This window comes from Moschus berezovskii, chromosome 9 (assembly GCF_049115385.1).
Source record: "Moschus berezovskii isolate FMDL1 chromosome 9, NW_MosBer_1.0, whole genome shotgun sequence".
NCBI classification, from domain to species: domain Eukaryota; kingdom Metazoa; phylum Chordata; class Mammalia; order Artiodactyla; family Moschidae; genus Moschus; species Moschus berezovskii.
Window position 1 is genome coordinate 108,382,050 of NC_142468.1, and position 15,169 is coordinate 108,397,218.

Genomic DNA, 15,169 nt, shown 5'->3' on the forward strand with positions numbered 1-15,169 from the left:
TGCCTCTTGAGAAACCTGTATGCAGGTCAGGAAGCAACAGTTAGAACTGGACATGGAACAACAGACTGGTTCCAAATAGGAAAAGGAGTACGTCAAGGTTATATATTGTCACCCTGCTTATTTAACTTATATGCAGAGTACCTCATGAGGAACGCTGGGATGGAAAAAGCACAAGCTGGAATCAAGATTGCTGGGAGAAATATCAATAACCTCAGATATGTAGATGACACCACCCTTATGGCAGAAAGTGAAGAGGAACTAAAAAGCCTCTTGATGAAAGTGAAAGAGGAGAGTGAAAAAGTTGGCTTGATGCTCAACATTCAGAAAACTAAGATCATGGCATCTGGTCCCATCACTTCATGGGAAATAGATGGGGAAACAGTGTCAGACTTTATTTTTGGGGGCTCCAAAATCACTGCAGATGCTGATTGCAGCCATGAAATTAAAAGATGCTTACTCCTTGGAAGGAAAGTTATGACCAACCTAGATAGCATATTAAAAAGCAGAGACATTACTTTGCCAACCAAGGTCCGTGTAGTCAAGGCTATGGTTTTTCCCATGGTCCTGTACGGATGTGAGAGTTGGACTGTGAAGAAAGCTAATTGCCGAAGAATTGATGCTTTTGAACTGTGGTGCTGGAGAAGACTCTTGAGAGTCCCTTGGACTGCAAGGAGATCCAACCAGTCCATTCTAAAGGAGATCAATCCTGGGTGTTCATTGGAAGGACTGATGCTGAAGCTGAAACTCCAATACTTTGGCCACCTCGTGCGAAGAGTTGACTCACTAGAAAAGACTCTGATGCTGGGAGGGATTGGAGGCAGGAGGAGAAGGGGACAACAGAGAATGAGATGGCTGGATTGAATCACTGACTCGATGGACATGAGTTTGAGTGAACTCCGGGAGTCGGTGATGGACAGGGAGGCCTGGCGTGCTGTGATTCATGGGGTCTCAAAGAGTCGGACACGACTGAGCGACTGAACTGAACTGAACTGAAGGCTAATATTGATAATCTTTTGTTGACTTTCATCTTTAGTGTACAAGCATCTCCCTGGATATGCATTAATCTTTGTATCTGGGATCTTCCCTTCTTTGTTTTTAAACAGGTTACTTAGTGACTAATTATACTTTATCCAGTATGAACGACATTTCATCAGCTCAGTCTTTCATATTGACCACAAAACTGAACTTCATTTTCCTCTCTCAGTGGCTGTTTTTACCCTTTTCTCAGCTCTTTATTCCAATATCTGATGGGTTAATTTGAGAAAACACTTTTGTAAGTACTATCAAATGCAATCCAGCACTTTTTCATCTGGAATTATTTGGGATTGCCATAATGTAGCCAAGTTTCCAGGACTATCTGATGACACCGAATTGCGAGGCAAAGAAACACTTATAAGCATGTACTTATTTAGTGTATTTGGTCATAGGACTAAATTATAATTTTCCACTAACAGCTTGTGTCTAAGATTGCAGATATTCCCCAATTCCTTAGTCAAAAAAAAGAGGAAGGAAACTGACATTTAAATTTACTAGAAATTAAATAATCAATAACATGAAAAATAAAGAGAAATGAACACTATAAATCAGGCTGCTCTCATTCCACTCTAAAGGCTTTGGCCTCAGCTACAGAGTTCATCTCAACTATTACTACAGAGAAATATTCAACTGTCTTCTTGATGTAGTCACCATTATATTTCAGCCTGCTCCCAACACAACTGTCTTCAACCAAGTCACACCAAATGTTTTACCCAAATCAGCTGATGAGCATCTCTTAGCATGATTCTTTGGCTTTGGCTCCCTCCTTGTCATTAGCCAAATTCCTTGAATTCTGATTAATCATCCAACTTTTGCTGATGGATAAAATGCAAGTCCCATTTCCCTGCTGAATCAATCACTGTCTTATTTTATAAGATTGCCAGATGGTCTAAAATAATACTCACATATAAAGATGGATACAGTCTTACATCTAAAAAGTATTCTTAACATCTTTGGAAGAGGAGATTTAGACCAAGAAAGGTTAAAATGCTTGCACTCGGACACATACATGTAGATAAGGTTACAGCAGGCTTTGAGCTTCATTCTACTTACTCCTAGTCCTGTGCATTCTCCACTCTTTCATGTTTTCCCCTCTTTCCTTTTTCCCATTTTTAACTCCAGCATCCTGAATCACCTAGAAGATAGTACAAGATGCTCATGAGAACTAAGAGCCATACTTATTCATCATCAACCACCAACCTTTCTAAAAGTTGAAATAAAGGCTTATACTGCAGCATTTAAGTACTAAAAATGATCTTACTAGACTAGTAGATTTATTGTTCCTTATAGTTAAAATTTTCTGTTATAAACAAGTGAGATAAAATAACTGCTATTAAACAATGCACAGACATATATTACAAAAATAAAAACAAAAAAATCCTTAAATTCATAAACTTACACTTATTACAAAATCAGTTCCAAAAAGAATCATTTTAAGGATAATCTGAAACCTCAGAAATTATGGTTAGTGTGGTAAGGAGAAAGGGATCAGATTTCTAACATCTGAGTGGTAATGGAGATAGGAAAATGGGAAGCATTTTCCATTGTTTATCTCAATTAATCTTTAAACAAAGAGAATCACTAGAATGTCACTAGCTAGTTATTTTGACTAATTTTCAAAACATCAGCACATATTCTTAAATACAAGCATGCATTCTTAACCTTGTGGCCAAGGTAAATTTGATCAAAATATCACAGCACAGGGCCATACTATAATGTTATTCTAAAGAAGGCTTCCCCGGTGGCTCACTGATAAAGAATTATCAATGCACGGGACACAGGTTTGACCCCTGGTCCAGGAAGATTCCACAGGCTGCTGCACAACAACTATTGAGCCAGAAATCAATGAGCCCATGAGCAGCAACTACTGAGCCGACAAATTCCAACTACAGAAGCCCATGTACCTAGAGCCTATGCTCTGCAAGAGAAACCACTGCAATGAGAAACCCACATACTGCAACTAGAGAGTAATCCTCACTTGCTGCACCTGGAGATGATTGCAGGCATAGCAACGAAGATCCAGTGCAGCCATAAATAAATCTTAAAAAATAATATTCTAAAGGGTAACTCAATCTTGAAATTATAAACTTTTCTCAATAATTCTGAAATCATGGCATATAGTTTCTACATGATTCGAGAATATGAAATCAAAAACTCAGTTTCAGAAACTTTTATTTCTATAGATACCTTTATGTTTTGATCTGGCTCAGATGCTTTAATTGCCCAGTACTGTGAGGAGTTTATCAACATTGCTACCAAGCTGAAAACATTTTGGGGTTTTACCAGTTGAGTCATCCCTTTTGAATTCCTCACCAATCAAAGAATTTCCAAATGCTCTTGGGCAGCCCTAATCCATTATAGTGTTTATTTATCAGCTAGGCATTTTGCCCTAACTTTTTTTGCAGTAAACACAAGCTTTTCACATTTCACCATCCATAGAACAAACTAATACATCTAAGTGCTCAGAATGCTATAGACACAAGGGCAGATGAGGAAGTGAGCAATGTGAACTAGTGAAAGGAACACTAGACTAAAAGCTGTTAGATTATGTCTAAGACTTAAAGGAGAGATAAGAAAGCCTTCCTCAGTGATCAATGCAAAGAAATAGAGGAAAACAATAGAATGGGAAAGACTAGAGATCTCTTCAAGAAAATTAGAGATATCAAGGGAACATTTCATGTAAAGATGGGCTCAATAAAGGACACAAATGGTATGGACCTAACAGAAGCAGAAGATATTAAGAGGTGGCAAGAATACACAGAAGAACTGTACAAAAAAAATCTTCACGACCCAGATAATTATGATGGTTCGATCACTCACCTAGAGCCAGACATCCTGGAATGTGAAGTCAAGTGGGCCTTAGGAAGCATCACTACGAACAAAGCTAGTGGAAGTGATGGAATTCCAGTTGAGCTATTTCAAATCCTGAAAGATGATGCTGTGAAAGTGCTGTACTTAATATACCAGCAAATTTGGATAACTCAGCAACAGCCACAGTACTGGAAAAGGTCAGTTTCCATTCCAATCCCAAAGAAAGGCAATGCCAAAGAATGCTCAAACTACTGCACAATTGTACCCATCTCACACGTTAGTAAAGTCATGCTCAAAATTCTCCAAGCCAGGCTTCAGCAATACATGAACTATGAACTTCCAGATGTTCAAATTGGTTTTAGAAAAGGCAGGGGAACCAGATATCAAATTGCCAACATCTGCTGGATCATCAAAAAGCTAGAGAGTTACAGAAAAAACATATATTTCTGCTTTATTGAGTATGCCAAAGCCTTTGACTCTATGGATCACAATAAACTCTTGAAAATTTTGAAAGAAATGGGAATACCAGACTACCTCACCTGCCTCTTAAGAAATCTGTATGCAGGTCAGGAAGCAACAGTTAGAACTGTACATGGAACAACATGCATGCATGCTAAGTCACTTCAGTTGTGTCTGACTCTGTGTGACACTATGGACAGCAGCCCACCAGGCTCCTCTGTCCACAGGATTCTCTAGGCAAGAATACTGGAGTGAGTTGCCATTTCCTTCTCCAGTGGAACAATGGACTGGTTGCAAATAGTAAAAGGAGTATATCAAGGCTGTATCTTGATGTACTCAACTTTATGCAGAGTATATTTAACTTATTTAACTTATATGCAGAGTATATCATGAGAAACACTGGGCTGGATGAATCACAAGCTAGAAAAAAGATTGCTGGGAGAAATATCAATAACCTCAGATACGCAGATGACACCACCCTTATGGCAGAAAGTGAAGAGGAACTAAAGAGTCTCTTGATGAAAGTGAGAGAGGAGAGTGAAAAAGTTGGCCTGAAGCTCAACATTCAGAAAACTATCACTTCATGGGAAACAGATGGGGGAACAGTGGCCAACTTTATTTTGGGGGGCTCCAAAATCACTGAAGATGGTGATTGCGGCCATGAAATTAAAAGATGCTTACTCTTTGGAAGGAAAGTTATGACCAACCTAGATAGCATATTAAAAAGCAGAGACATTACTTTGCCAAAAAAGGTCCGTCTAGTCAAGGCTCTGGTTTTTCCAGTGGTCATGTATGGATGTCAGAGTTGGACTGTGAAGAAGGCTGAGCACCAAAGAACTTAAAAAAGCTGATGCTTTTGAATTGTGGTGCTGGAGAAGACTCTTGAGAGTCCCTTGGACTGCAAGGAGATCAGTCCATCCTAAAGGAGATCAGTCCTGGGTGTTCATTGGAAGGACTGATGTTGAAGCTGAAACTCCAATACTTTGGCCACCTGATGCGAAGAGTTGACTCATTGGAAAAGACCCTGATGCTGGGAAAGATTGAAGGTGGGAGGAGAAGGGGCTGACAGTGGATGAGATGGTTGGATGGCATCACTGACTCAATGGACATGAGTTTGAGTGAACTCCGGGAGTTGGTGATGGACAGGGAGGCCTGGCGTGCTGCGATTCATGGGGTTGCAAAGAGTCAGACACAACTGAGCGACTGAACTGAACTGAAGACCTAACTATCATGATCAGGGTACATATCCTTTGGCATGGTACTTTATTTTTCTAGGACTTAATCTTTATATTAGAAAAGAAGGAAGGTTTAAAATAAATGGCCCAATGTTCCACCTTCAAAATTTGTAAAAAGAAGAGTAAACTCAAAAAAGTGGAAGAAGATAGTATCAGATATCAGAAGGATATCAGAACAACAACAAAATCAATGAAATGTAAAATAAGCAAACACAATAAAAGCTTAAAAACCTAAAAGGTAATGTTTTGAAAAAAATCACAAAATTTATAAACACCTAGGTAGCCTGATCAAGAGGGGAAATGTAGCACACACAAATTAGCAACAATAAGAATGAAAATGGAGTCATAGCTATAGATTTCAGAGAAATAACAGAATAGTAAGAGACTATTATGAACAATTTTATACAAAAAATTCAAGTTAGATGAAAAGGACAAATTCTTAAAAAATCAAAACTTAGTAAAAGTGACAAAAGATGAATCAGAAAATCTGAATATTTTTATATTCATCAAAAGAATTCAAAATTTACAACTATTCTATGAAGAAAACTTCTTGAAAATTTATTTTATTGAATAATTTTCTCTAATATTTAAGGAAGGAATAATACTAATCTTATACAAACCCTGAAAAGGGGAAAGAATAAACATTCCAAGCTTATTTATGATGGCAACGTAATTATGACATTAAAAATGACAAAGATGTTCTAAAAAAGAGAACTACAATTCAGTAATATTCATAACCTTATGACAAGTTTTAGACATATTTGTCAGCTGAATCTAGACTTACGTCAAAACAATGATATATCAAATCAAGTAAAGTTTGTTCTAGAAATGCCAGAATGTTGGAAATACTTAAAAAGTAAATCAATGCGATTCATTATCTTAATATTATAAGAGAGAAAAAAATGGCCATTTCAGTATATGCAGAAAATCTTCTTTAACAAATTCAGCATATATGTATGAAAAAAAATGCTCTCAACAAACCAAGAAAAAGAAAGTTCCCATTCTTATTAAGAGTATCTGTGAAATAATTACAGCTAACATTATATTTAATGGCTAGTATTTATGCTTTCTCCCTAAGTTATAAAACAAGGTAATAAGGCCCACTTTCAAAATTTCTATTCAACATTGTACAGAAAGCTATAGACACTGAAATAAGGTAAGAAAAAGGAATAAGCATAATAATCAGAAACAAAGGAGTAATTTTATCACTACATTGCAACAGTACAATTGTTCACATAGAACATTGTATAAAATTTAAAAACTACTAGAAATTAATAAGCTAATTTAGCAAGGTTGGGAGATATTGGTTAATATAAACATCAATTGCATAATCATATGATAGCAGCTAATAATTGAAAATATGATTAGAAAAACATTTTTTACAATTGTGTAAAAACACATAAAATGTTTAGAAATAATTTTAAAAGAGAATATTAAAGTTGTCTATACTTAAAACTATAAAATATTCCTGGAAGAAATTAAAGAAAAACTAAATAAAGAAACCTAATGCTAATGATTGGCAAGGTCAATATTGCTGCAACATAATTCCTTCTCTGTAGAGCCAATGCAGTTTCATGATAATCTTGCAGTCATTTTTATGAAACTGAAGAGATGATTCTGAATTTTATATCGAGATATAAATAGCCATGAACTCTCGGCATGTTTAAAATAAGAATAAAAAGAAACAAGTTGAAGGAGTTACACCACTTGATTTCTAGGGTTACTAAAAAACTCGAGTAATAAAGACAGATCAACAGACAAAATTAATAACTAGATCAATGTATTAATAACAAAAATAGAGAATCCAGAAGTAGACATATATTTCTAAGGTCATTTGATGTTAAATAGGAGGCTAAAGTAACTCAATCAAGGAAAAGAACATATTTTTCAATAAATGTCCTAGAATAAATGGATAGTCATATTAAAATAGCAACAACAACATTTACTCCTGCCCTACTCACGCACAAATTAATTTGTAGTGGACCAGGGACCTAAACATGAAAGGTAAAACACTAAAGGTTTTGTAAGAAAACACAGAATGGTATCTTTTAAACTTAGAGGTAAACAAAAATTTCTTAACTAGAAGGGAGAAAGCAATAATAATGAAAGAAAACATTCATGAATCAGATTTCATCACAAGTAAAAATTTGGGCTTAAGAAAGTGTATCATTGGGAAAATGAAGAGCATTTAAAAACCAGTAATAAAAAGATACACAATCTAACAAAAGGGAAATTAAATGAAAAGATTTCACCAAAAAAGATATATTAATAGCCATTACATATTTGAAAATACTGCATATATTATTCATCAGGAAAATGCAAATTAAATTATAAGGAGATACCAGTACCTACAAAGCAAAATGAGTAAAATTAAAGACTCACAAAAATAAAATACTGGGAGGGAAGTGAATCACCTGAAACTTCTGTACATGTAACTACTTCAGAGAAACATTTGGCAGTTTCAAAAAAAAGAGTAATAAACAGTAAAAATAAAAAGTAAATATATACCTAATCTCTAACCAAGAAGTTGAGAACTAGATATTCATCCAAAATAATAGAAAAACATATGTCAGAGATGGTTCTGAGGTTTATTCTCTTGTCTCCATGCTTGAATGTTTTGTCAATCATTTCTTTTTCAACTGCAAACCTTGACCGGCATCTCAGCATTTGGCTGACTGAGGACAGGGCTAACGGAAAAGGCTGGGCCAACTGCGCTCTGCTCAGATAATCTGACCTCAGACAACACATATCTAGACCTTACTCTGGTTGTCCTACATCAAAGGCAGTACTTGGATGCAATCTCAAAAATGAGAGAATGATCTTTGTTCATTTCCAAGGCAAACCATTCAATATCACGGTAATCCAAGTCTATGCCCTGACCAATAATGCTGAAGAAGTTGAAATGGACGGTTCTATGAAGATCTACAAGACCTTCTAGAACTAACACTCAAAAAAGACGTCCTTTTCATTATAGGGGACTGGAATGAAAAAGTTGGAAATCAAGAAACACCTAGAGTAACAGGCAAATTTGGCCATGGAGTACAGGATCAGTTCAGTTCAGTTCAGTCGCTCAGTCTTGTCCAACACTTTGTGTACTCCTTTTCCTATTTGGAACCAGAATGAAGCAGGGCAAAGGCTAACAGAGTTCTGCCAAGAGAATGCACTGGTCATAGCAAACACCCTCTTCCAACAACACAAGGGAAGACTCTACACATGGACATCACCAGATGGTCAACACCAAAATCAGATTGATTATATCCTTTGCAGTGAAAGATGGAGATGCTCTATACAGTCAGCCAAAACAAGACTAGGAGCTGACTGGGGCTCGGATCATGAACTCCTTACTGCCAAATTCAGACTTAAATTGAAGAAAGTGAGGAAAACCACTAGACCATTCAGGTATGATGTATATCAAATCCCTTATGACTATACAGTGGAAGTGAGAAGTAGATTTAAGGGACTAGATTGGTAGACAGGTGCCTGAGAAAGGATGGACAGAGGTTCGTGAAATTGTATAGGAGACAGGGATCAAGACCATTGCCAAGAAAAAGAAATGCAAAAAAGCAAAATGGCTGTCTGAGGAGGCATTACAAAGAGCTGTGAAGAGAAGAGAAGTGAAAAGCAAAGGAGAAAAGGAAAGATATAAGCATCTGATTGCACAGTTCCAAAGAATAGCAAGGAGAGATAAGAAAGCCTTCCTCAGCAATCAATGCAAACAAATAGAGGAAACAATAGACTGGGAAAGACTAGAGATCTCTTCAAGAAAATTAGAGATACCAAGGAAATATTTTATGCAAAGATGGGCTCAATAAAGGACAGAAATGGTATGGACCTAACAGAAGCAGAAGATATTAAGAAGAGGTGGCAAGAATACACAGAAGAACTGTACAAAAAAGATCTTCACGACCCAGATAATCATGAACGTGTGATCACGCCCACTCATCTAGAGCCATATATCCTGGAATGTGAAGTCAGGTGGGCCTTAGGAAGTATCACTATGAACAAAGCTAGTGAAGATGACAGAATTTCAGTTGAGCTATGGAAATAGTTCAAATCCTAAAAGATGATGCTGTGAAAGAGCTGCACTCAATACATCAGCAAACTTGGAAAACTCAGCAGTGGCCACAGGACTGGAAAAGGTCAGTTTTCATTTCAATCCCATAGAAAGGCAATGCCAAAGAATGCTCAAACTACCACACAATTTCTCTCATCTCACATGCTGGTAAAGTAATGCTCAAAATTCTCCAAGCCAGGCTTCAACCATATGTGAACCGTGAACTTCCAGATGTTCAAGCTGGTTTTAGAAAAGGCAGAGGAACCAGAGATCAAATTGCCAACATCGGCTGGATCATGGAAAAAGCATGAGGGTTCGGGAAAAACTTCTTCTGCTCCATTGACTATGCCAAAGCCTTTAACTGTGTGCATCACAACAAACCCGAAAATTCTTCAAGAGATGGGAATACCAGACCACCTGACCTGCCTCTTGAGAAACCTGTATGCAGGTCAGGAAGCAACAGTTAGAACGAGACATGTAACAACAGACTGGTTCCAAACAGGAAAAGGAGTATGTCAAGGCTGTGTATTGTCACCCTGCTTATTTAACTTACATGCAGAGTACATCATGAGAAACGATGGGCAGGATGAAGCACAAGCTGGAATCAAGATTGCCAGGAGAAATATCAGTAACCACAGATATGCAGATGACACCACTCTATGGCAAAAAGTGAAGAAAAACTAAAGAGCCTCTTGATGAAAGTGAAAGAGGAAAGTGAAAAAGTTGGCTTAAAGCTCAATATTCAGAAAACTAAGATCATGGTATCCTGTCCCATCACTTCATGGCAAATAGATGGGGAAACAGTGGAAACAGTGACTGACATTATTTTGGGGGGCTCCAAAATCACTGAGGATGCTAATTGCAGCCATGAAATTAAAAGATGCTTGCTCCTTGGAAGGAAAGTTATGACCACCCTAGACAGCATATTAAAAAGCAGAGACATTATTTTGCCAACAAAGGTCCATCTAATTAAGGCTATGATTTTCCCAGTAGTCATGTATGAATGTGAGAATTGGACTATAAAGAATGCTGAGCACCAAAGAATTGATGCTTTTGAACTGTGGTGTTGGAGAAGACTCTTGAGAGTCCCTTGGACTGCAAGGAGATTCAACCACTCCATCCTAAAGGAAATCAGTCCTGAACATTCATTGGAAGGACTGATGTTGAAGCTGAAACTCCAATACTTTGGCCACCTGATGCGGAGAGCTGAGTCATTTGAAAAGACCCTGATGTTGGGAAACATTGAGGGCAGGAGGAGAAGGCGATGACAGAGGATGAGATGGTTGGATGGCCTCACTGATACACAATGGACATGGGTTCAGGTGGACTCCGGGAATTGGTGACGTACAGGGACACCACGGACGTGCTGTGGTTCATGGGGTCGCAAATAGTTGGACATGACTGAGCGACTGAACTGTACTGAACTGAACTACATCAAACAACCTGAAGAGGCTGCTTCATAAAATTCTTCTCATTCCTGTGGTATTTTTTTAAAGAAGCAGCATTCCTATCACTATCACAGAGACAAGCCAAGTCTAGATGCTGGCTTTTAAGTTGGTAGAGTAGAAGAACCTTGAGCTTACCTCCTCTCTTAAACACCAAAATCACAACCAACTGTTGAACAACCATTGATTAAAACAGACTGGAATCGACTGAAAAGATTTTGTATATCTAAAGACATAAAGAAGAAACCACGAGACAGTAAGACGGGGTACTCTTGTGATTTAATCAAATCCCCTACCCTCCAAGTGAGTGACACACAAACTGGAGAAGATTTCTCTTGCAGAGACTCTTCCACCGGAATGAGAATCTGAGTCCCATACCAGGCTCCCCAGCCTCGGCCTCTGGCATTGGGAGGAGCAGCCCCCAGAGTATTTGGATTTGACTGCCAATGGGGGCTTAATTTCAGGATCTCCATGGACTCGGGAAAACGGGGGAGGAGGGAGGCCCCTGTTAATTCTTAAAGGGAGTCAGCAAAAGCTCACGTTTACCGAGACTGGAGGCAAAAATGGTGACTTCACAGCAGCCTGGGCTTGGGGGATCTTCTGGGCAGGCAGAGGATGCCTGCATCTCACTCTGCAGTCAGAAACACTGCTGCTAGACACATCGGAGAGTCCTGAACTCTCCTTGAAGCAGAAGTCTTGCTTGGGTCATTAGTACGAAAATCTGTTCCCACTCAACAATTTTTGTTGCTTTATTTAACTTCTCAGATAAATAAAGTTGATAAACCTTTAGTTAGACTCATTAAAATAACAAAGACAGAGGGCCCAAATCAATAAAATCAGAAGAGAAATAGAGAAGTTACAATCAACACCACATAAATAATACAAAAGATTATAACAGATGACTGTTAGCAACTAAATGCCAATGAAATGGATATCTAGAGGAAATAGACAAATTCTTATAAAGACTGGTCTCTGTCTTGGGCACTGTCTCTTTTTCCTCCTCCCTCTCTCTCATACCTCTTTGGGAAAACAAAGTTTCAGGCTATGATCAGCCTTGTGGCAATGCACACGTGAAACCAAAGCCTCAGGCCAACAGGCAGCAAGGAACTGAGGCGTGCCAACAGCCGCTGGCATGGCTGTGCACACAGGCCTACCAGCTCCAGTTGAGTGATGAGAACCGCAGCCCTAGCCAATAGCTTCCCCAAAATGTTGTGAGAGAACTGGAGCCAGAACCATCTGGTTCAGCCCTGGCCAGATTTCTGACCCTCGGAAACTCTGAGATAATAAATGTTTATGGTTTAACTTGCTAAATTTGGGGGGTAATTTGTTTCATAGCAATGGATAATGAAAACAGTTCTTTATATCTATCTTCTTTCAGGTGAATTGCCTTGGAGGAATCTCAACAAACCTACAGATGCTATTATTTTTGCATTCAGTCTCCAAGGGCTATCCAATTTCATAGTCCCTCTTAAACTACCACCAGAATTAGAGAAGATGAAAGATCATAGAAAAGAAACAAGCAGGAAAGGCAGTTCATTTGCCAAGTACTTCTGGTCTTAACTCTGGAAATACATCAACACAGAACATCAGAGTACAACCTAAATTTAATACAGCCACATGATATGACCTTCTTAACAAAATGACAAATGAAACCTTAACTCCATGACTAGCCTAACTTTGAGAGTGAAATAAAATGCAATGGGAAATTAACTGTTGTTTTCTTGGAATTGTTAAAAGGAAGCACTTAAATTTTTTAAAAGAATAGTGTTCTATAAAACCAAGAGGAGCCTCCTAAAGCAATAAATTAACTGAAGTGAAAAGTTTAGGCATTTAATAGTCTCTTTTTGCATGGAAATATACTTTGGATTAGGCTTTGGAGAGGGAAAAGGTGATTGTATCTGGAATTTTTCACCAATACTTTCTGATAATTTTCTAAAGGCTTTGAAAGTTACTTTACTTCCATAGAAACTGTCTTCAACATACAGTTTGACCACATACAGCTTCTCCTGAAATGTAACATGATTATATAGCTTGTCCTATGTGTTAATTCATTTATCTTCAGACAGACACATTCTACTATCAGATGAAGCAAATCAGACTGAAGTGAAAGGCAATTGCCAGACAGAAAATAGTTTATGGAATTATCATTTGACCACTTTTCACCTATTTATTTATTATAATTTTTAACTTATGGAAAAATATGAGCCTCTGTAGAAGTCATAACACACACACAGACACATATATCTAGAAGTCTGTGTATTTCTTATTTAAAGGTCGCCAGACAGAAGTGTAAAGAATACTGATTGATTTTGGTATGACTGTTATTTTCATTTTCTTCCTTTGTGGAGGGGGATGGGTAGTGAATAGAAAGGCCGCAAAAGGATTGACATTTTTGGTTAGGTTTATTGTAGTTTAGGGCTGAATGAGACATAATGTCATGCATTAAAACTGCAAAGGCATCTAAGTTTCAGACAGGCTTATCTAAAATGGTAGGAGCCTGCAGAGGGGTCATAACATACACTGCTTTACAAAGAACTCAAATCTATTTTTGAAAGGCCTTTATTTTGAAGGAAGAAGAAAAGTGGAGAAGAGATTACCCACAAGGGAGAGAGACCTTCTGGACCTGGAAGGATTTACCTTTAAAGGGGTAAATATCGCTATTGAATATGAGTTCAGTCACTATTAAGAAATCTGATTAAAAGTCTACAAATTAGCAAAGTTCTATGTTAATCTGTAGACTTTTACCTTGTAAAGATGCAAATCATTTCTATTTGATGGAAAATAGATCCTCAAAAGTTATTCTTTACTTCCTCAGAAAACATTAATCAGTTCTGGGTCTAAGATTTTTTTGATGAAATTGTCCATGAATATCCATGAATAGTTTAACATCTTACTGATTCCCACATTAATTCACATATTAAGTGAAAGAAATGTTTAACATACGTTAACTTTATGTTTAAATGAAAGTCATGACTAATGACTAATAGCTTCTAGTAATAATAATAGCACTGCCTTATTATCCGTATCACCATAAGCAATTCCATTCTTCTCAGTCATTCACATGAGGCCTTTTTTAGCTGTGAGTAAAATGTTGTATAAACTAGCTTACTTGTGCAACCTTACCAAAGATTCTCAAGCCCTGGGGCTCATGTTCACAATTTTCCTTGACATAAATAAATGACAAATTATTTCCAAGTGAAAAAGTAGTTAAGGGACTGAAAAAAATAGACATGGTATATTGTTTTGTCTGCAGTTCTCACTAAGAGACAATCTGAGAATCCAGGGGACACCTGATGACATGTTTGGTTACAACAACCAGGGGGAAGGTGCTACTGGCGTCTTGTGATCAGAGGCCAGGGATGATGCTAAAGAGCCTACATTGCACCAGATGTGTCCAACAACAAAGAATTACCCAGTTCAAAATGCTAGTAGAGCTAACCTTAAGAAACATGGGTCTACAGTAGAAAAATGAGCTGAGGAATTATCAGGTAAAAACAAAGGGGAAGAGAATGACAGATGAAATGTAATTCTCTCCAATAAAAATTATGCATGAGAATATACTAATCTAAGAAATAAAAGTATAGCAATTACGTTTGAAACTCACTCTGTTTTCAGATAATACAACTTGTCATTCATTTCAGAATGGAAGTAGAACATTAAGAATAGCAAATTCTTTTCATGTCTCACAATAACTTTGGCCAAATGGTAAATCATACAGCAATTCAATGAAAGTAAAATGGCTATTAGGTTTATGGGCTATGTTAAATCTCAAAAAATAAAATATTTCATAGATTTATTTTCATCTTTGGTCATTTACCACATGTATTTTGGGACAAAAATTATCTATTTTTCCCCTGGAAAATATATGTCCATGAAAATACCTGTACATTATATCTCCTTTCTATATTTATTATTGAAACTAAGTAATTATTTCATTTACAGAACTACATATTTTTTAACTAGGATTTTCACAGCAAAAAGAATCCTACCAGGCTCTTCCCTTTGGACATATCAACAAAATCAAAAGCTTTGCACACCCTTTCAAAAGCTATGCAGATTCCATTATACCCAATTATGGATCTTATTCACCTCTGATGCATACAACTGACTTTATATGCTATATTCAGAGA

The 15,169-nt window shown here is 37.3% G+C and overlaps 1 protein-coding gene across 3 annotated transcripts in view; it reads right to left on the reverse strand.

The window, feature by feature from the left end:
- LOC148776998 (uncharacterized) overlaps positions 1–15,169 on the reverse strand; it is a 359,335-nt gene that overhangs the window by 201,700 nt on the left and 142,466 nt on the right. The window contains exon 2 of one of the 3 annotated variants that reach the window (XR_016038338.1): positions 2,113–2,170. The exons of the other annotated variants lie outside the window; for them this stretch is intronic. The gene's annotated coding sequence lies outside the window, so the exon portion shown is untranslated. Of the gene's footprint in view, positions 1–2,112; positions 2,171–15,169 lie in introns of those variants that run through there. 3 annotated transcript variants of the gene reach the window in all.